We start from the raw sequence: 23,274 nt of genomic DNA on the forward strand, positions 1-23,274 counted from the left end.
ATGGGTTACCGAGCAGTTCCAACCTGCTTTTTTGTGCTTCAAAGTCAGCAAATCGGCGTCGAAAGTCAGCGGCAAGCATACCTATTTTATCAGCCAACTGTGTGCTCGGGAACGCACTGGTAGAGAGCTTCTCTTTCATGGTCTGGCAGCTGGGAAAGTGGCTCAAATTTTCTTTCCGCATCTGCGTCTCCCACAGAGTCAGTTTGGTTTTAAATGCCTTCACTGTACTGTACATATCAGAGATGACACGATCCCGACCCTGCAGCTGCAAGTTTATTGCATTCAGATGACTCGTAATGTCACACAGAAAAGCCATTTCACACAGAAACATTTCGTCTCGGAGTTGTGTTGTGTCTTTCCCTTTGCTGTCCAAGAACAGACAAATCTCCTCACGAAGCTCGAAACATCTTTGAAGCACCTTTCCCTGGCTTAGCCATCGCACCTCTGTGTGATAAGGCAAATCACCATGCTCCGTTTCTAACTCCGTCAGAAATGCCTTGAACTGGCGGTGATTCAAACCTTTGGCTCTGATAAAGTTAACTGTGCGCGTGATGATGCTCATTACATGCTCCATTTTCAAGGCTTTACCGCACAACGCTTCCTGGTGTATGATACAATGATAAGCTGTCAGCTCACCTGTCGCGTTTTCCTCTTGCATCTTTTCCCGTATCTTCGCCACCAGTCCGCTCCTGTGTCCACACATCGCAGGTGCTCCGTCGGTTGTCAAACCCACGAGTTTTTCCCAAGGCAGCTCCATCTCATTTACACATCTTGACACCTCTTCATACAAATCATGCCCCGTAGTTGTGCCATGCATAGGACGTAAAGCCAAAAACTCCTCTGTCACGCTTAGGTTGGAGTCCACTCCGCGGATGAAAATTGACAACTGGGCAATGTCAGAAATGTCGGTGCTCTCATCCACAGCCAAGGAATATGCAATAAAATCTTTTCCCTTTTTCACAAGCTGCTCTTTTAGATTGATGGACAACTGGTCTACTCTCTCGGCAATGGTGTTTCTGCTCAGACTCACATTTAAAAAGAGTTGCCTTTTTCTGGGCAAACTTCGTCACAAACTTTAATCATGCAGTTTTTGATGAAATCCCCTCCGTAAATGGCCGGGCTGATTTAGCGATCTCTTCTGCCAAAATAAAACTGGCCTTGACAGCAGCCTGGCCTTGTGATTTGGCTTTTTTGAACAGAGCCTGTCGAGATTTGAGGCCTCGTTTTAATTCCTCTGCCTTTTGTAGCCTTTGTTCCATGTCCATATTCTTGTTTTTGTCCGCGTGTTTCGTTTCATAATGTCGTCTCAGATTATACTCTTTCAGTACCGCCACACTTTCTCCACACAGAAGACACAGGTTTTCCAGCTACCTTCGTGAACATATACTCCGACTCCCACCTTGTTTGAAACCCCCGGTTCTCAGTATCCACCTTCCGTTTTGCCATTTTTGATGGGTATCTGAAAGTTAATTTTACTGTGATGCTGACGACTGCTGTGCCAATAAATATTGAAATGAAGCAGCCTACTGCTCGGTGCGTCACCTTTGCATTGTGGGAAATGTAGTATTGGTGCGTGTAAAAGATCTGCGGGCTGCCGGCTTGCTGCGGGCCGGTTCTAATAATAAATCAAGATCATCCCAGGGGCCGTAAAAAACCTTCTTGCGGGCCGGATGTGGCCCGCGGGCCTTGACTCTGACATATGTGCTGTAGACACAGCTCTGTGTAGGAGAGGGAGTCTTTGGGCTCTACTCATACTCATCACTCCTGTTCCCAGGGGTGTAAATGACTCCTGGGTGGGATTCTCCTGATCCGGCTCTGAACCAGTACACACTGTGTTCTCCTGTTACGGTCTCAGAGAGTACTGTACACTGTAGAGTCACAGAGTCTCCTGGATAGACTGGGTCAGACACTGGCTGCTGGTCCAGAGTTATCTTGGTAAACCTCTTTCCACTGGAACCTTAATTGTTTATTGTGTTGGATGAAGGATATTCTCAAGTTTAAATGAAGCAGGATCTGTAACATTAATAGCACATCTTTAAGACAGTGTGCATTTAGAACAATGTACCAAGATTAACTTTATAATATCCGCTGTTGACTATACTGTACACTGATGATAATATACTGATGAACAATAACATGTACAATTCAAAATAAATTACCATTTGCAGCCAAAAAGGTTCAACTTCTACAATCCGTTTGATACTTTGTTCCCGCTGCACTGTAGGTTGCCTCATCTGATGTGTTGATTTTGCTGATAACAAGATGAGATACAGTTGAAGTCGGGAGTTTACATACACTTAGGTTGGAGTCATTAAAAGTAGTTTATTAACCACTCCACAAATGTCTTGTTAACAAACTATAGTTTTGGCAAGTCGGTTAGGACATCTACCTTCTCCATGACACAAGTAATTTTTCCAACAAATGTTTACAGACAGATTATTTCACTTATAATTCACTGTATCACAATTCCAGTGGGTCAGAAGTTTACATACACTAAGTTGACTGTGCATTTAAACAGCTTGGAAAATTCCAGAAAATTATGTCATGGCTTTAGAAGCTTCTAATAGGCTAATTGACATCATTTGAGTCAATTTGAGGTGTACCTGTAGATGTATTTCAAGACCTACCTTAAAACTCAATTCCTCTTTGCTTGACATCATGGGAAAATCAAAAGAAATCAGCCAAGACCTCAGAAAAACAATTGTAGACATACACAAGTCTGGTTTCCTTCTTGGGAGAAGTATCTATATCCACAGTAAAACAAGTCCTATATCGACATAACCTGAAAGGCCGCTCATCAAGGAAGAAGCCGCTGCTCAAAAACCGCCATAAAAAAGCCAGACTACGGTTTGCAACTGCACATGAGGAGATAGATCATACTTTTTGGAGAAATTTCCTCTGGTCTGATGAAACAAAAAAAGAACTGTTTGGCCATAATGACCATCGTTATGTTCAGAGGAAAAAGGGAGAGGTTTGCAAGCCGAAGAACACCATCCCAACCATGATGCACGGGGGTGGCCGCATCATGTTGTGAGGGTGCTTTGCTGCAGGAGGGACTGGTGCAAGTCAGAAAATAGATGGCATCATGAGGTTGGGAAATTATGTGGATATATTGAAGCAATATCTCAAGATATCTGTCAGGAAGTTAAAGCTTGGTCACAAATGGGTCTTCCAAATGGAATATGACCCTAAGCATACTACCAAAGTTGTGGCAAAATGGCTTAAGGACAACAAAGTCAAGGTATTGGAGTTGCCATCACAAAGCCCTGACCTCAATCCCTTAGAAAATGTGTGGGCAGAACTGAAAAGGCGTGTGCGAGCAAGGAGACCTAGAAACCTGACTTAGTTACACCAGGAATGGGCCAAAATTCACCCAACTTATTGTGGGAAGCTTGTGGAAGACTACATGAAGCGTTTGACCCAAGTTAAACAATTTTAAGACAATGCTAGCAAATACTAATTGAGTGTATGTAAACTTCTGACCCACTGGGAATGTGATGAAAGAAATTAAAGCTGAAATAAATAATTCTCTCTACTATTATTTTGACATTTCACATTCTTAAAATATAGTGGTGATCCTAACTGACCTAAAACAGGGAATTTTTACTTGGATTAAATGTCAGGAATTGTGAAAAATGGAGTTTAAATATATTTGGCTAAGGTGTATGTAATCTTCCGACTTCAACTGTATAAAGATCCAGTCCATTTAAAAAAATGGAGGCATCTTACACTTCAGCGTTTTGATGCAAAAATTCCAACTAAATACTTGGCGCATAGAATTAAAAAGGTATTTTCAGATATTATTAATCCTAATCAGACAGGTACTTTAGCTGGACGATACATTGGAGATCATATAAGACAAGTACTGGAAGCTTTAAACTGTCAAGAGGAGTAAAACAAGCTTGTCCTATATCGGCATAACTATTTATTATTGCCATCGAAATGTTAGTTGTTAAAATTAGATCCAACAACTATATTAAGGGATTAGAAATCCATGGCTTAAAAACTAAGGTTTCATTGTACGCTGATGATTCATGTTTTCTTATAAAACCACAATCCCTCCTCCAATATTCTAGCTGATCCACCCCTTAAAAGAAAAATAAGAAAAAGTAAAACAACATATATATATATATAAAAATAAACATGCTAAATTGCTGACATGTCTAGTGAGTATGCAGGCCATGGAAGAAGTGGGACATTTTCAGTTTGCAGGAATTGTGTACAGATCCTTGCGACATGGGGCCATGATTTATTCTGGGCATCAGGATCTCCTCACGGTATCTCTGTGCATTCAAATTTCCATCAATGAAATTCAATTGTGTTCGTTTTCTGTAGCTTATGCCTGCCCATACCATAACTTCATCGCCACTGTGGGGCACTCTTTCCACACTCTTTCTGCCATTTGCCCAGTACTGTTGAAACCGGGATTCATCGTGAAGAGCACACTTCTCCAAGCATGCCAGTGGCCATCGAAGTTTATGCCGAACTGCAGTCAGGTCAAGATCCTGGTGAGGTAGATGAGCATGCAGATGAGCTTCCCTGAGAAGGTTTCTGACAGAGGAATTTGCGCACAGGAGAGAAATAACCTTTTTGTGCATGTTGAACATTTCTGGGATCTTTTATTTCAGCTCATGAAACATGGGACCAACACGTGTTGTGTTAATATTGTTGTTCAGTATAATTAGTAAGGAACTCCCCTCACCTGGTTGTCTTAACCCGTAGACACTCGGCCCTCTGTGGAATGAGTTTGACACCCATGGATTTATATGATAAAATAATTTTGGATATTTTTATTTGTCAAATGGCAGTTAAGCGTTGATCCTCATGTCACCAGAATAAGGATGTCAATATTTATTGTAAAGTAGCATCGAGCTCATCACCTTAACTTCCGGTTTTCTTCCGGTTTTCTTCTGTCGAAGGAGAGTCGGACCAAAATGCAGCGTGGTAATTTACCTACATGTTTATTGAACGACAAAAACACGAACAATACAAAACAACAAACGGAACGTGAAAACCTATACAGCCTATTTTTTTTATTTTTTTTAATAAAAATAGTTTATTATCTTCAATACCATTCATTCTTTACAACTCATAATTTACATACATACACAAATAATGGTATTTTAAATAAACTAATTAAACTAAAACATAAACCACAAACAAAACCTCAGGGGAGCATCTTCCCTCCCCGTTACCCTACAAAATACCTCTCCCTATCTCCCCGTCCCTAATCTATCCTCTTACAAATCTAAATGACACCCAGCCCTAAACCCCCCTTCCACCTCTCCCGAGCAGCATGCTGCCCCCACTTCCTCTCCTCCCTCTTCATCCTCCCCTCAAATCTCCTTCCACCCTCCTCACTATCCCTTCCACCCCCAATCTTTCCCTGTCTTCACCATGTTCTGCCTTGCTTCCCACAGCCCCCGTTTAAAGAGACTCATGAGAAGCCAGAGCAGAAACCTGTCCCTATCCGTCCCTCTCGCTCTCCCTACACCCCTCTCTAACCTGGCCCACGTCAATACAAAATCCCCCTTTACCAAACCTAACAACACCCGTGCCCTAGCCCATACTACTCCGGCAAAGGCACAGTCCCAAAAGACATGGCGCACAGTCTCCTCCCTGCCACAAGAGGATCTTAGACAGGTGGGGGATTGCACCAAATTATACCGGTACAAGATGGAACGTACCGGCAAACACTTATGAAGGCTCAACCAATTCAGGTCCTTGAGCCTGTTATCCAGACCCCTCGCCTGCACTCCCTCCCAGACCACTTCCGAGATGCCCACTACAGGCGCCGGACTCCCTGCCTTTCTGACCTCCTCGTACAGGTGCCTGTGATCTAAACCTACTCGGGCAACTTCAACCTCAGGGTGCGCACGCAGCCACTTGGCCGCATGACCAAAGTGCCACGGCAGCTGTTCCGCCCGAGGACCCGTGTTAGACCACACCATTATGCTTCTCGCCTGATACGAGAAAAACACCCGCAAGAGGTAACCGGATGGGTGTATCACTGGCTGAGCAAGCTCCGTTAACAAGAAGGAAACAAAAATTGAGTCCAGCTTGAGGGGGAAATGTGGTACCCCCCTACCTCCCTCCCCGATGGGACAGATCATGCGTGCCCTGGCGACCCACTCGCACCTGCCACTCCACATAAACTGAAACACAAGCCTCACTAGAGGCCTCCTCAGACAAGCCGGCAATGGGTAGATGTATGCCAAATACAAAAGAGACGGCAACACATCCACCTTTAGGACCAGAACTTTGCCCATAAAAGACAAATACCTAGCTTTCCACATTGCTAGCTTCCTCTGTACCACTGCGATACGCATGTTCCAGTTTAGCGTCGCTGAGCCGGAGGTCTCAAAATGGACCCCGAGAATCCTCAGGGCCCCCTCACAGAGAGATAACCCCCCAGGCACATCCGTTCTACCGCGCCATCTTCCGAAAAACTTGACAGAAGACTTTGCATGGTTCAGAACTGCTCCCGACGCTCGGGTGAAATCCCCAAAGATGGCAAGGGACCTTGTCAGGCACGAGTCCTTGCACAACAGCAAGGAAGTGTCGTCGGCGTACTGCGTCATCTTAACACGCAGCCCACCACTTCCAGGGATCAGCAAACCTTCCACCCCTGTGTCTGCCCTAATGGCAGCCCCCAGAGGCTCCATGTACAGAACGAAGAGGAGAGCCGAGAGTGGGCACCCCTGCCTGACCCCAGACGAGAGGTCAAAAACATCACCCAAGTGACTATTTACACTAACTCGGCACCCCGCTCCGACATATAATGTATGAATCCATCCTATAAACTTCTCCCCAAATCCTAATCGACCTAACACTCTGAATAAAAAGGATCTATTCACGCGATCGAAGGCTTTCGCCTGATCTAGCGCTGCTACCATTAAAGGCAGATCTCCATCTTCAACCCAAGCGATGGAGTCCCTGATTAACTGTAGGTTCCATCTAATAGAGCGGCCCTCTACCCCGCACGTCTGATCCTCATGAACGACGTAGGGAAGGGCTGTGCGCAACCGGTCTGCTAAAACCTTTGCAAGTAGCTTGTAATCTACACACAGCATGGTCAACGGCCGCCAGTTGCCAAGGTCTGTTACTTCCCCTTCTTATATAAAAGTGACAGCACACCAACAGCCATTGATCCCCGGGACCCCGTCTCAAGGATGGCCTTCAAGACTTCGAGGACCACTGGTCCAAGTATACCCCAAAACTTGAGATAAAACTCAGCCGGCAGCCCATCTATCCCAGGCACCTTCCCTTTTCCCATCCTCCTAAGAGCGCTCTCAACCTCTTCTAGTGAGATCTGGGCCTCCATCACTTCTCTAATGTCCTCCGGCAACCGCCTGGACAAGTGTTCTAAAAACACATTTCCCTGCTCTACATCTATTTCCCTTTCCTTAAATAAACCTTGAAATGATCAGTTGTCACCCTGACCATATCCTCTGGTTCTCTAACTATACTACCATTTTCTTCCCTAACACCATGCATTACCTTCCTACTCTGTCTTGCCCTAACCAACTTAAAGAACATAGCAGAACAAGTCTCATTATGTTCTAGAAAGCCACTATGCGCTCGCTCAAGGAAAGCTCGAGCCTTCCGCTCCTGCAACTCCCTGAGCTGCGCCTTTAGGGTTGCGGATCTCTCCCAGTCAAACGACCCGCCGAGGTTGCCTGCCTCGTATTCAAGTTCAATTAACCTCTGGATACGATCCACCTCCCTCCTCTCCTCCCTTTTTTTCCTCTTGCAATACCCTATTATAAAAGCCCTAATCCTCACCTTAACTAATTCCCACCACTCTAACACCCCCTCGCACATGGACCGGAGGCCCTCAAGCCTCAAAAGAAACCATAAAACCCGTCAACAAAAGCCTGCTCCTCCAGCACATCCCGATCTAGCTTCCAGTACCCTCTACCAAAGAGGCAGACTGGCGACCCCACCTGCAGGAGCACCCCGTCGTGATCCGAAAAGAAAACAGGCAACAGCCGCCCAGACAACTTACCCAAAGACCTGGGTACAAAAATATAGTCGAGCCTCCGCTCAACCCCCTGGAGTTACGCCATGTAGGACCGTCCATTTTCGGAGTAGTGTGCAGACCACCATCTACCAGACCATGGCAAGCCATTAGCCTGGCAATGGCGCCCGCACTGCTATCCCCCCCTCTTCCTAAATCTGTATTAAAATCCCCCCCTATCACTAATTTCCTATTTGTGACACACAGGGCGTCAGACAGTCCACCATCTCCCTTCTGTCTGCCACCACCTGTGGCCCATACACCACCACTAATCTAAATTTACAATCCCTTATCGTGACATCCACCCCTATAACCCTCCCCTGCATTACCACAAAAGAATCCTCCACTTTTACCTCCCTGTGCCCACACAAAATCCCTACCCCGATGAGTGCACCCCCAACACCCCAAACCGACTCCCCCTTGTCCCACTCCCTCTTAAACCTAATAACATCCCCTCCATCCCTCAGGTGAACCTCCTGTAAAAAACAAAAATCAAACCCCACACCCTCCAAATAACTAAAAACCGCCCTCCTCTTAACAAAATCCCTTAAACCCCTTACATTTAAACTAACAAAAGTAAAATTAGACTCCATGAAAAATAAATACATGTAATACACTCAAATTCTAAACCCAGACAGAAAAAAACATAAAACAGGAGACTCACCCGATGCTCCCCTGCTCCATATCTACCGGTGAGAACACCATCCGTAATCCCGACATCCCCCCTCTTCCTCCATCACACCCTCCCAGGATGCAGGAATAGTGTTTGGCTCCGGGGTGCCCTGCACCCTGGGTCTACCCCCACAATCCTCCCCCTCCCCAGTGTTGCAGCTGGTTTGGAAAAAAATTGGGGAGGCTGAGTCCCCAAACAAAAACTACCCACCTCCTCTTGTACCCAGTCCTGAGTCTTGTTATGTGTGTCCCCACCCAACAGAAGTTGAGGGCCTGGGGAAACCAGCAGCAACCCAGAGGTTTCTCCCGCCCCCATCACTCTCTTGGCCATCCCTTCCCCCTCACTGTCGGCCAATCGCCCCCTCCTCTTCATACTCTTCTTTGGTGATGGCGGCAGTGAAGAGATACCACCCTCCCCCCCCGCCAGCTCCTCCACCATACCCCTCATCTCTTCCACCATGGCACTTTCCCCCCAGTCCACTTTCTCTTCCACCGTCTCCTTCTCCACCACTCCTCCCTCGCTTTCTTCTCTCTCATGCTCCTCCACTCGGTTGCCTTCTTCCGCCGCTTTTTCTGGTTCTCCTACTCCCGTGCCTTCCGTTTCCTTCTCTCTTCCATCCGCCGCTTCTGGCTCCTCCTCCTTCCTTGTGGCCTTCCCCTCTGGACCTGAACTCTGGTCATGAGGCGTGCTTCCTTCCCCTCCTCTTCTTTCCCCATCCCCCGCTCCTGCTCCCCCCCCAGCCGCAGACGCATATGACCTCTGACGGGCCGGGCACCCCCTCCACAGGTGTGCTGACGAGCCACACCCATGGCACGTCTTAGGCTTGTCACAATCCCTCTCCTCGTGATCCTCAGATGCACAAAATCTGCATTTTCTTGCACTGCATGAGGCGAATATGTGACCATAGGCCATACAGCGTCTGCAAAATGGGGGCTGACGTGCATAATACAACGTCCCCCTGTCAGCCCCTAGGGAGAACATAGCAGGAGGATGGAGGTAGCCACCATGTCCCTTTGGGTCCTCTCTGAGGAGGGCCTGGAAGCCTCTCCTCCCATTCCAAAACCCAAGGGAGTCTTTGAGGTGCCTTGCTGAGGAGACGTTATCCATGTATCTCCCCAGAAAAGCCCTCACCTCTTCGTCCTTAACGTAAGGGTTGTAAATGTTAACAGTTACAACCCTAAAGTTATTCTTCGCCAGGCTTGTTATTTCGTAGTGGCACATCGGCCTCTCACCTCCCACTGCTCTTGCCCTTCTCAGGATATCATCGTGTTTTTCCTCTGTATATAGTGCAACGTCGTATGCTCCCTCCAACGAGTTGCCTTGGAAACAAAACACGTCCTTCACCGTCAGCTTTAGAATCCCCATCAATATTATCCTTCCAAAGGATTCCCGTCCTAAAGGCTCAAACTCCTTTTCCTTCCAAGCAAACCGAATCGTGTTGGCCAGCCCAATCCCAGGGACCGTGACCGTGTTGATGTATTTAGCACCATCTCCGCAAGGAGAATGGCGCTCGTTCTCTTCTCTTCCAAAACAATTGAAAAGAAAAAACCAAGTGACTGAGCCTATCTGGTGAAATACACAGAGACAGGAACAATCACCCACGAAATACTCAAAGAATATGGCTGCCTAAATATGGTTCCCAATCAGAGACAACGATAATCACCTGACTCTGATTGAGAACCGCCTCAGGCAGTCATAGACTATGCTAGACACCCCACAAAAACCCCATGACAAAAACGCACCACAATAACCCATGTCACACCCTGGCCTGACCAAATAAATGAAGACAAACATACTATACTTCGACCAGGGCGTGACAGTAGCGGAAGGAGGACCACACAACATATCATCACGTGTCTTCAAGTTTACTACAATATATATGATGGTTATTATATCAACATTTACGCATTAAGGCATATCCACCACCATTTCTAGCATAATACATTTTACAGACTCAAAAATATCCCACCATGTCGAACGAACAAATGATCTGTTGGCATTTATAAAATTGGACCGAAACTTCCTGTTTCCATCATATTGTAGCTGTCGTGATTTTTTTTATACGGTATGACTTTACTCATTAAAACTGTCGATGGATACATGGTTACACTTTCTTTCCCACTTTTTTTCTACAGCTCTCATTTTCTGTATCCCTCATCTCTCTCTCTCTTTTCCAGCCTCTCTTGCTTTTCACTCTGAAGGTGAGGGCGAGAAGGACAGTGGAACGGGTGGTGGAGGTGAGAGGTACAGTGATGAATGGCCCTACTCCCCTCCCCACATAAGCCCTCAACACCTATCAAGCCACCCTCGGGTTTGAGACCAAACCGGATCGAAGTGGAACAAGGAACGGTTCAGCTCAGCAGTCAGCCTGCCAGCCATCTTCTCTCTGGCAGTTTTGTTTTGGTTATCAGTTATGGTCACTGTCATTCCAATGTGGAGATAGCCAATTACTGCAGCCTGAAGATCAGGGTCATGCTCATTATGACAAATGTTTTAAAGGTCGACTTTGGGATAAATTGAATATTTGGCTACAGAAGTACAATTTTTTATCAATTTCTACAGCTTTCATCCAAAAACTATCCTGTGAAATGACATCAACACATACTAGAGGAGTTACTGGCTAGCTAAAATGGCTAGCTTAGCTAATGAACTAGCTACGTTGGTCAAGGTGCGCATGACCAGAATGACACATCAACGAACCACAAAAGGCACACCCCATTTCTGTTTGAAAATTGTGAAAGGGGAGGAGTTTGTTCATTTTCGTCCCCAAATTTGACCTTTAAAACATTTTGAAATGGAGAACAAAAGCATTTGTTACTGGATACCTCCAGGTATTCATATTGAACATGAACCAGCTGAGGTTGGTTGTGGGTTGAGCAAAGATGTAGTGTTCCTATTTGATCATCACAATGACAGTGGTTCTGTTTCAGGCTTCAATCAAACTATTCAGAGGGTAAGAAGAGGGACAATTCTCTCTGATTCCAGATGGAAAATCCTTTCTTTGCTTCTCTTTCCCTGCGGAGATAATCACACACAAAATAATTATTCCACTTCGTCATCTGTATATCGTAAGGCGGCGCACAATTGGCCCAGCGTAGTCGGTTAGGGTTCAGCCGGGGTTGGCCGTCATTGTAAATAAGAATTTGTTCTTAACTGACTTGCCTAGGTTAAATAACACATTTAAAATATTATCTTTATATGATGCCCTTGTACATCCTAGTTTATGTGACCGTAAGGACAAATACAGCAGTTGTTATCTTTGCATGTCATTAAGGCAACCACTACACTACAGATTAAATTATTTCAACCATCAAGTCAAGAATGACATGTATTACGGTAAGAGAGCGTGACATAATATATCTGTAAGTTAAAGTGGGTACATCCTCAGTGTTCACCGTAAAGCGCGCCGGAAGTTGTACAGAATTTGACAAAGTTCAAGTTTGCGGTTCATCAAACTTGGTTATTCCAGAAGAGAAAGAGAAAAATGTAATCCTACATGTGGTTGAAATCAGAAATAAATACAAGCATAAACGAAGTCACATTTTCTATGATTAGCTATCCCATATCAAAGTCCTTGCATATTATCCAATCACAATCAACCCAGCAGGACCACCAACCCCTCAGATCCCAAAAGTCATGCCCACAAGTCCTGAACTTTTGTTTTATATAACATCATTAACATAATTTAATCTCAATTTAATAAAAAATAAATTTCATGTGCCATTACAGCGTCCCAACTGATGACTACATATTTTACTTAATGTTCAATGTTAAAACTTATACACGTTTTTTAGTCAGATATGGATGGTATAACAGAACTTGTAGGGAATGAAAAGGTCAACAGTAAGGCCAGGGTCTTACTATGAATGTATTTGGAGCAGACCACCATTTTGTGGAGCCTGCCTTGACATGTGATTGCTCATTTATGGATGCCTTCAATGTATTTGTATTTTTTTGTGTTATATAATTGTATTTATTGATATAAGTGTTGTTTTATGTCGATGCAGGAATTGATTGGAAGTGTTAGGGGCAGTATTTCCCCCAAATCCTGGTCCTGGAGGTCCCCTATGTCTGCTGGTTTCTATGGAATGTGCATCTCAGATGACAACCTCCTTGTAAACATTGGCATTTTGTAAAGTAAATGTCCATTTCATTGTTCATCAGTCGCCAGTTCATTGTGGAATCGTTTGCTCATCATCAGTTTAGGGCTCCTTCAAACCAGACAAACTGATGCGTAAAAAACACTGAAAGAGAGTGAATGTTTTTGTCAGAAAGCTTACGATGACATGTCCTTGAAACAATTGAAAAGTTGAATAGCATTTTAACTGAATCATTTCTCTTCACCACACCACTATATTGGACATGCTTTTAATGTATCTTCGTTTGAAGGCGAGATATTATCCAGGGGTATTAACCAGAGATATTATCCAGGGGTATTAACCAGAGATATTATCCAGGGGTATTAACCAGAGATATTATCCAGGGGTATTTGAGAACCACTGGATCAGTCTTTGACATCTCCCATGGAGAGATTGTTCCTGGGACTCTTGATAGTTTGGGAGCAGCATGTGTGTGTAGTTTGTATCGTTTGAGGCTTAGTAAAAGGCTTAGTAAAAAGGCTTAGTAAAAAAAAAGGAATGGAATGGGGTGTTGATAGGAGTGGTTTCAAAATGTTGCTTTTACAGTCCTTAAAGTTGTGTATTTACTTTTCTGAAAAGAAACAAAATCCCAATTCTAAATAAAATTTAAAAAATGACAGCTTGGTTAAATTAGCTCTGAATAGAGCGATACCAACCACACTTTACTATTGTAAGACATAACAGAGTGGTGTAACATGAACACGGTCACAGTTCTGTCAATGACATTACAATTGATACAGCATCAGGAAGGAACATTTTACATGACGGTACTCTGGTAGTCTTTCACCAGATGGCGTTGTTTCACTAGTTTAGGACATCATTATTTTACCAGTCTCACAGTCTGACCATAGGTCAATGTGGTGTTGCATACAATTATGAACCACGTCAATGTTTTCTCTCAGGTGTAATCTCTTCATACTGCTAAAATGCTGTAGTCTATTGGTCAAAGTTAATGCTACTAATTGAATTGATTTTGTTAGCCTTCGCTGTTGTATCTCATTAAACAATGAAATCATCAAATATGCCTTTACTAACATGAGATAATATTTCATTCTGTTTTAGCTAGCAGCTGGAAAAGTAGTGAGAGACTTGACCCCTCAAAAGTCAAATAAAATAAAACTTGAAAAGAAAGGTACAAGTGAATCCAGTTAACCATATTTTTCATGCATATTGCACTTTGTGCATGCAACTCAAATTACTATTTTGGCCTATAATGTGCTCATTATTGTCAAAACTAGTGGTAGAGTGGACTAGCAGAAAAAAATTCTAAGGGTGCTTTCACATATGCCTGAAACTCACTCCTTAGCCAATACCTTGTAGTCAAACATATCCAATTGTTTGAGGTTAACTGCAAGCGTATTGAGGTATATTGAAGTTCTTATTCCTAATAGGGAGAAGTACATGGTGAAAAGGGTGAGGTGTCACATTCAGGGGAATAAGACCAAGAGGTTCCATCTGTGTTTGGCTTGAATAAGGAGGTAGAGCTTCCAGAATGAGAGGGCTATGACTTTTTCCACTGCGTCTTTAGCCATCCGCAATGAAACCAACAAACACAAAAAATGTCCAGAGACAAACAATGCAGTGTGTGAAAAATATCATAGAGACCATCACATTCTCACATGAGTTTGAGTCCAGCTAACAAACAACAATTATGTGCCATTGTATATCATTCGCTGGATTTATATTTTATTGAGCACACCACATGATGTTGACTTTCTGTACGACACTTTGTGACATCAGCTGATGTAAGTAGGGCTTTATAAATACAATACATTGATTGATTGATTGATTGATTGATTGATTGATTGATTGATTGATTGACTGTACTTGCGTGTTTGTATGAGGCATAACACAACTTCATGTCATTCAGATATTCTGTAGAGTAGCAGCAATACTTTAGGAACCTATTGGGGAATTTATTGGGGCTCAACAAAGACATTCAGGTTCACCCACTGGGTCAGTTTAACGAGTACTTTTGATTTACATTTGGTTGAGTTGTCAACTAACTGTGAATTCAACTTGAAATCAACAACAAATGTCACCATGTCATTGGATTTAGGTATATTAGCATAAACTATGAGAGTCTTGATTTCAGAAAATAACGTTCTGAATGTGATCATCATTATCATCACTATCATCATCGTCATTATTATCACCTTTATTATCATCATCGTCATCAATATCATCATCATTATCACCACCATTATTATCATCATCATTATTATCAACATCAGTATTATCACCATTATCATCATCCTCATCATCATCCTCATCATCATCATCATCATCATCATCATCATCATCAATATCATCATCCTTGTTATCACCATCATCATTATCCTCATCATTATTGTCATCATCATTATCATCACCATTATTATCACCATCATTATCATCACCATTATTATGATCATCATCATCATCATCATTATTATTATTATCATCATCAAAATCATCAGTATCATCAATATCATCATGATCATCTAAAAAGCCTTTGCTCTGTGCTTCAATATTTTCAACATGAGGATGAACCATAATCCAGAAATAATTGAAGACATCAAATATAAAAAATCTAATTTGTTATAAGACTATCCAATAATAATTGAAGAGATGGTGTTAAAAATTGGGGCTATGCTCAAGTCACTCATTTTATATATAGACTGTGGGCTAATTTGAATGGGTCTAACTTCATCTGCCAGTGTGATTTTAGCCCATTTAAAAACAGATGTCTCAGATCTCACCCTTTTCCATATATAGTGCTCTATTTTTGACCTGAGCCCTATGGCCCTTGTCAAATGTAGTGTACTGCATACAGTAGGGAATAGGGTGCAATTTTGGACACGGTTGTCTGGCACTTTGAAAAGAGTTTTGTTGTATAGGGAGCCTGTCTCTACATCCGGTAAGTCATAGAAACAGCTCTGTCTGAAAATAGGTCACATCAACGTGGTGAGTCTCAGAGAGTTACTGATTAACCCAATCACACTCCCTCAGCAGACATGTCATCCTGGCCAAGCAGCTGAAGCTGAGTGGGGCTTTTTTAGTGTTCAGTGCTTCTGTAACAGCCTCCCTGTGTAAACGTTCCATACGTAGGACAAGCACACTGCAGACATCAGTTGAAAAGCACATCTTGAGTGTAAGACATGTCATTCCAATGTCATAAACATCAACGAACAGGTATGTATAGGTACCTCATGACCAGTTTTTAATATGTTGCATTGAACACTGCATTGACAACATGTTTTAGATGGACTCCTAGAGGACTTTTACTAACTGTCAGTAAAAGTGTGCCTTCACGAAAAAACATTAGACTTACATCAGATCAGGACTTGTTGATGGTAAAAGTTAGAGATTTACTAAGTGAGAACAAGGCTAACTCCAAACTTTATTCTATGTCTGTGAAGCTGGCCCTACAACTCTCAAGTTGACAGGTTTGCTAAAATTAGCTTGTTTGTCAAAGTCTCTCATAGCCATAACATAGCTGTGCATCTTGTGGCTACACACACAGGCAGCGAAGACAGTCCTGTAGTGAGTAAACAGCTCAGAGGTCTGTCCAAAGTGCAGAGATGGCCCACCACAACCTACGCCTACGAGCTAAACCACTGTGAACCGGCTCACCACTTGGCAAGCGTGGGCGTGCAAAACATGCCAGCAACACTGCTGCAAAACAAAAGAGCAAAAGTATATTGTAATGGCCAGCAAGGTTTGACTCATATTGACTGGTCCTTATGACTGTTGATGAACACATGCATGCACGCACAGACACACATATGCAGGTATACACACATTCGTACAAATGCAAACATTATTTTATTTAGATAAATAACAAAGGATATGTTACAAAGCCCTACAGATCATTACAGATGCTTGGTCATACAGTCCACATGAGTCATGTTCATGTTCTCTTCTGTACAGGGTTGGGGAGTAACTGATTACATGTAATCTGGTTATAAAAACGGGTAACTATAATCAGTGACGTTACCTTAAAAAATATTGTAATCAGATTACAGATACTTTTATAGAACAAGATGATTACTTGTTGGATTAATTAAAAATTCTGAAAGGTTTGCGAGAAATATATATTTTTTTACTTAAACCTTTCTGTTTTCTCAATGACGTTCATTTCAGCTTTGAAAAAAGTTTACATTTATTCCAGCTGAGCGAGTCTGAACGCAGGTAAGAGACCAATATGATGACACACTAAATACCTTTGAAGGATCCTTTTGTTTTCTTCTAATGCCTCTTAATAAAGGGAAAGTGATCCAAAAGTAACGGAAGGTAATCAGATTAAATTACTGAGATTAGAAATGTAATTAATACAATATTTAATCAGTTTTCTTCCTCAAATGAAGGGGCTGATGAAGCAATATTTGCAAGAGGGAGGGAATCTGATTTCATTGGTCCTCAACTCGCAGCTCAGTCATTTCATTTAGAGTAAGTGGAGTTCACCGTGAGTTAGCCTGACCCCGAGCAAGTTAGTTCTGAAGGATTCGTTGCGTTAGAAATGTACCTGGATAAAAGGTGAGCAATTGCATTTGACTGGCTATCCTGAGATGAACTCAGAGTTGACCAAAGTTACCTCGCTAACTCCTCAAACCTGCTTTATAGGATACCCCTCAGTGATGGTGTGACCCCTTTGTTACAGTTTAAACTGCATATTTACACTTTAAACAAAATGTACAACCTTGGAACATGCTTGACACGCACACACGCTTACACACAAACACACAGGTCTACACACCAACAGCAAACATACAGGGACACGCACATGCATGATCAGTCTCACTGATACCAATGTGTACCTACTTATACAAATATGGGTACACACACAGAAAGCTACTTATTTCCATCCTGCAAACTCCATCACCTACTCACACACAGTCTCACAAACAGCCTGAGACATGATAGTGACATGATTGTGAGATCTACTGCTCTCTACTGGGGAGGTCAAACAGGCCTGGGTAATAGATCTGCTGCTGTCTAGTGGGGAGGTCAAACAGGCCTGGTTAATAGATCTGCTGCTTTTAAACGATATCAAATGTTTTTTATGCAAAGTTTACTTATTTATATCAGGGTTATGTTGGCACATTACCAAAATAACCTAAAGAACTTTAATGAATGGATTGAATAACTTGCCACACTTGTCATCAGGTGACCAAGTGTTAGGGTTTTGGTTCAACAAAGCCTAAATCAGTTAAAGCTTAGTTAATTAAGGCTAATTTAGTTACTAAGGGGAGATGTTTGATGTAAAATCATTTTTGAGAATTGGGTCATTTTTAAACATGGTCCTTTTTTGAGCTGAACATGTTACATTTTCACACTTTGACAGGCTTTTCTGTGTGGTTCACACCTTTGCTTTGAAGTGGTGAGTCCCTCTGCAGGCTCAGAGTGGAGGGTTTGTCTTGTCAATGCACATGTGTCTGCCTGTTCTTTTAAATGAGACCTCAACTTCAGGTCAGTCATCCTGTGTGGGTCTTGCTCGGTCGAACCCGAGTGGAAAATTACAGGGTGATTATCGTCACACACGAAACTGGTCACAAACAAACAACAGCCCCTTACCTCTACAAATTAACAATGTCCTTATATGGTAAACTGAAGCTAGTGGAGATACAGTGGAGTCACTGAAGGTACTGACATGAGATGCTAAATAGGATAATCAGTTTAACACACTAGTCAGTATTTACTACTTAAAGGGTGCTACATACAGCATCAATATCAAATCAAACCTTTGAATTGTTGTAGTGTAGTGGTGATGTTGCCATAATCCTCATAGAAATTGACCAGTCAGCATGTATTGAAACCTCTAGTTAAACAGGGCACACGGTACCACCTAGTTATGTACAGGGCATAAGGTACCACCGGAGGTTGGTGGCAACTTAATTGGGGAGGACTGGCTCGTGGTAATGATTGGAGTAGAATGAATGGAATTGTATCAAATACAATAAATGCCATTCCATTTACTCTGCTCCAGACATTATTATTAGCCATCCTCCCTTCAGCAGCCTCCTGTGGAAACAATGCATGTGATGTTGTCTTTGTTGCCTCAGATACGAACTCTTTAAACAACCTATTCACACTTGAATTGTATTTGACTCAATATTGTAGGCTACCTATATGTGCATTACCAGATAAGTACTGGGCATATCTGAAGTACAGCAGAAGAGTTTAATAATAGACTGTAACAAAAACCCACTCCATCATGTTGGGACTAATACTACTTGTTCTACAGACTACAACAAACCATTTTATGTTTTAGCTGTTCAAATGTTTAATGCTCATGCAAATTAGGTAATTATGTTGAGATGAAACCTGAGAATAATCTCTCTGTACGGCAGATGACTGACAAGTCTATTTTTTGCTACACTAGTTTGGAGCATAAGTGGTACCTCCCTCTAATGGGCGGAGATAAAGGCTATGACAGCATTAACACATTGCTATCTTCATGTAGGTGTGAGTCAAGACTGTCTCACTCCGTTTGTGACTGACTATCATTATGCATTCTTTCTATACTGTAACCCTTTTCCATTCCCCTACGCTGAAGGGAGGGGCTTGAGTTGAGGCTAGTTCGGGATTGAGACTCTGTGAAATAAATTCGGGGCTTTAGTGTTTAGTGACCTACCAGTACTTTTTATTATGATTATGAAATTGAGAGATAAATATATAAATACTTTGTTTTGATAAATATATCAATATATTCCCTTCTTTGGACCTCTTTTATACATGTTGTGTTAATATACCAATTGTGTTTCATATTGGGGTAATACCAGTTTTGTTTCATTGTGGAAGTGTTCAGAGTTAGTTAACTAACACTCTCACTATTTCTATACATGCTGAACCATACTGTGCTGGCTCAGATACATTATTTTCAAATGATCCTTTGCAGCACAGTTCTAGAAACAGTGGTGGATGCATAAACAGGCCAGCCCAGTACAGCCTTGTTTGTCTTGGCTCTATAGTGTGAAAAGGGAATGTGTTTGATACAGCATCAGTCTAATCTATGTATCTGGGAAGGCTCTTTTGATGTTGTCAACAGGATGCATCAATATCGAGATGGCTGTGCTTTTACACTGGTTGCTTCTCCTCCACATCTGTTTCACTCAAACACAAACCCACACAGCTCTACAGCACCACCCCTTAGCTGTACAACCATTTACTTTCTCATCCAAACAGCAAGAATGAAAAAAGAGCTTCAGCAGAACACAATATGTTTGTCTTATACCACGTGGTCTGAATCTCAGGGTCTCTAGTCTTAAATCATGAGTTTAACAAGAGTAGAGCACTTTCAGTACAAAGCTAAACGTGTGATGATGATGATTCATCATGTGATTCAAAACAAACCATCAAAAAACTTTAAGAAGTTTACTGAAACTGCACTGACTTACAAATGTAACTTTTCTTAATGTTACATTTTAGAATGTTTAAGCTAAGTTCAGTCCCAGTCTGAACACCTGACATCAGAGTACACACTGTGGTGTCTCTCTCTTCTTTCTTCCTATTTTAGTTTTCCTCTTAGAGAACTTCAATGCAGCATAATTCAACTCCATCTTGATCCTAAGGAGGAACAATAAATTACATAGAAATGCTTCTCAGTTACATGTTGATCATGTTACGTTTTAAATGTTATGTTCACAGAAATACAAACAGTAGGCCACGTATTGTTTGGAAAATATATAATTACTGGATCATTATTCATCACAGAGTAGTTTTCAAGGGTTATCATGAGCCATTGAGGAATTTCACCCTCAAATTGGAATTGAACCATTTCACAATGTTAATATACCTGTTCTCCTTTTAATCTGTCATGTCTTCCTCCCCGACAGGCACCTACTGCTTCGAGTGAAAACTCAAAATAAAATATTGAAATGAATTAAGCGTTGCTGTCTGATGACAACATCTTATCTCAAAAACAGAAACTTTTCAGGAAATGGTTAACATGACCACATTTCAATAAATGTTTAAAAAAAATGTTTTTACAAATTGGGGGTTAAAAGTGAAGATACAAGGTTTATCAGACAGGAAATAAAGACAAGATAAATGTCCATAGCAATTCAAAAATACTGTAACTTCAGGGCAGCAAAGGTTATCTAGCAAATCTTCAAAAATGTATTGCTTACCTTGACAATTTTCACAGACTTTTTTTTACTTCTGTTGCAGGCAAGGAAGATGATCCCAATCCCACACAACACAAACGCCACTGCCAAAACAACAACAACCACTACCAGAGACTTTTCTGAAACAAACATACAAATGAATGTCATGAAGTATCTTTCACAATTTTTACCCATGAAAATGTATAAATAGGTTGGCAGATTTAGGTTCATGTACTGGCACTAGAGAAAAACCATGTATTATAAAACATTGGGATGTAAGATCTGAATTTGACCACTCTTATGTTATCAACCCCTCCAAAAATGTCCATTAATTATAATCCACATAATGAATCACATTTTCCTGCTGTAGCAAACTGACTCAAATGTAGATCCTACATCTGTACACTTCAATTACATGCATTTCGTGTCAGTGGCCAGGTCCAAATTTGTTCCATTGCCAAACAGGATCTCCCCACATGTGGCCACAGCACAGTAACAAGTCCCAGCAGCAGAGAGATTGAGGTTGTTCTTGGAGAGGCTGTAGACACAGCTCTGTGTAGGAGAGGGAGTCTCAGGGCTCTTCTCACCCTCATCAGTCCTGTTCCCATGCATGTAAATGACTCCTGGATGGGATTCTCCTGATCTCGCTCTGCGCCAGTACACACTGTGCTCTTCTGTAGAGGTCTCAGAGAGTACTGTACACTGCAGAGTCACCTTTTCTCCTGGGTGGAATGGGTCAGACATTGGCCGTGCTAACACAGTCTTGTAATCAGACCTCTGGTGATTCTTACCTAAATGGTACATTTATTGTTTCATGTAAATCAATCTGAAACAACACTTTCTAAAATGCACGTGAATATATAAAAACACACAGATGTCACGTATACTACCTTTCCGGCTTCTAGGTCATCAGGCTGCTGATTATCACGCATACCTGTCACCATCGTCTTGCGCACCTGTGCCACATGACACTCACCTCCATCACCTCCTTGATTATCTTCCCTATATCTGTCACTCCCCTTGGTTCTTTCCTCAGGTGTTATTGACTCTGTTTTCATGTCGGTGCAATGTTTGCATTTCATGTTCATTGGCAACTGCTTGGCATCCGACTGTAAGGCGCTACGGAAGATAATGCGTATGGCCCAGTATATCACTGGGGCCTAGCTCCCTGCCATCCAGGACCTCTATACCAAGCGCTGTCAGAGGAAGGCCCTGAAAATTGTCAAAGACTCCAGCCACCCAAGTCATAGACTGTCCGCTCTGCTACAGCATGGCAAGCAGTACCAATGCACCAAGTCTTGAACCAACAGGACCCAAGCCGTAAGAGTGCTAAATAGTTCACCTAATAGCTACCCTGGCTATCTGTTTGATCCCATTTGCACTAACTCTTTTGACTCATCACATACGCTGCTGCTACTGTTAATTATCTAGCTTGTTGCCTAGTCACTTTACCCATGCCTATATGTGCATACCTACCCCTGCACATCGACTCGGTACTTGGTACTGGTACCCTGTGTATATAGCCAAGTTATCGTTACTCGTTGTGTATTTTTTCCTTGTGTTATTATCTTTCCATTATTTTTTACATTTTTCATATGTGGGAAGGGCCCATAAGTAAGCATTTCACTGTTAGTCAACATCTGTTGTTTACAAAGCATGTGAATACTTTTTTTTTTAAGTTTAAAATTACGATCCTACATCTTTATGCTTTCTCGGCAACCAGGGCAGTGCAGTAAAGCTCAGTTCAGCAGTGTGAACATAGTATATATGAAACTGCAGTGTGGTTATCTTGCATGAATTGTAAGACGGAGTGTTGTCAAGTCCTTGAATGGAGATGGTACCATGTGGATATACAGTATGTACATGGGTGAAAAGGGTGCCCAGATTACTTCGTGGAAGCAGTATGGGCTATGGTGGTTTTCATGTGTCACACTCTGATCTGTCACACTCTGATCTGTTTCACCTCCACCAGGTGTCTCCCATCTTCCCCCATTATCCCCTGTGTATTTACACCTGCAATATCTGTGTGTCTGTTGCCAGTTCGTCTTGTCTCGTCATGCTTATCAGTGTGCTTTTCCTTACTTCTGTTTTCTCCAGCACCCTGTTTTCCGGTCCTCCCAGTTCTGACCATTTCTGCCTTCCCTGACCCTGAGCCCGCCTGTCATACTATCCTGCCTGCCCTGACACCGAGACTGCCTGTTGTCCTTTACCTACCTGACTCTGACCTGGTTTATGAACTTCTGCCTGCCCTGACCCTTAGTCTCCCTGCCGCCCTGTACCTGTCGACTCAGACCTGGTTTATGAACTTCTGCCTGCCCTGACCCTTAGTCTCCCTGCCGCCCTGTACCTGTCGAC

This window comes from Oncorhynchus nerka, linkage group LG6 (assembly GCF_034236695.1).
Source record: "Oncorhynchus nerka isolate Pitt River linkage group LG6, Oner_Uvic_2.0, whole genome shotgun sequence".
NCBI classification, from domain to species: Eukaryota; Metazoa; Chordata; class Actinopteri; order Salmoniformes; family Salmonidae; genus Oncorhynchus; species Oncorhynchus nerka.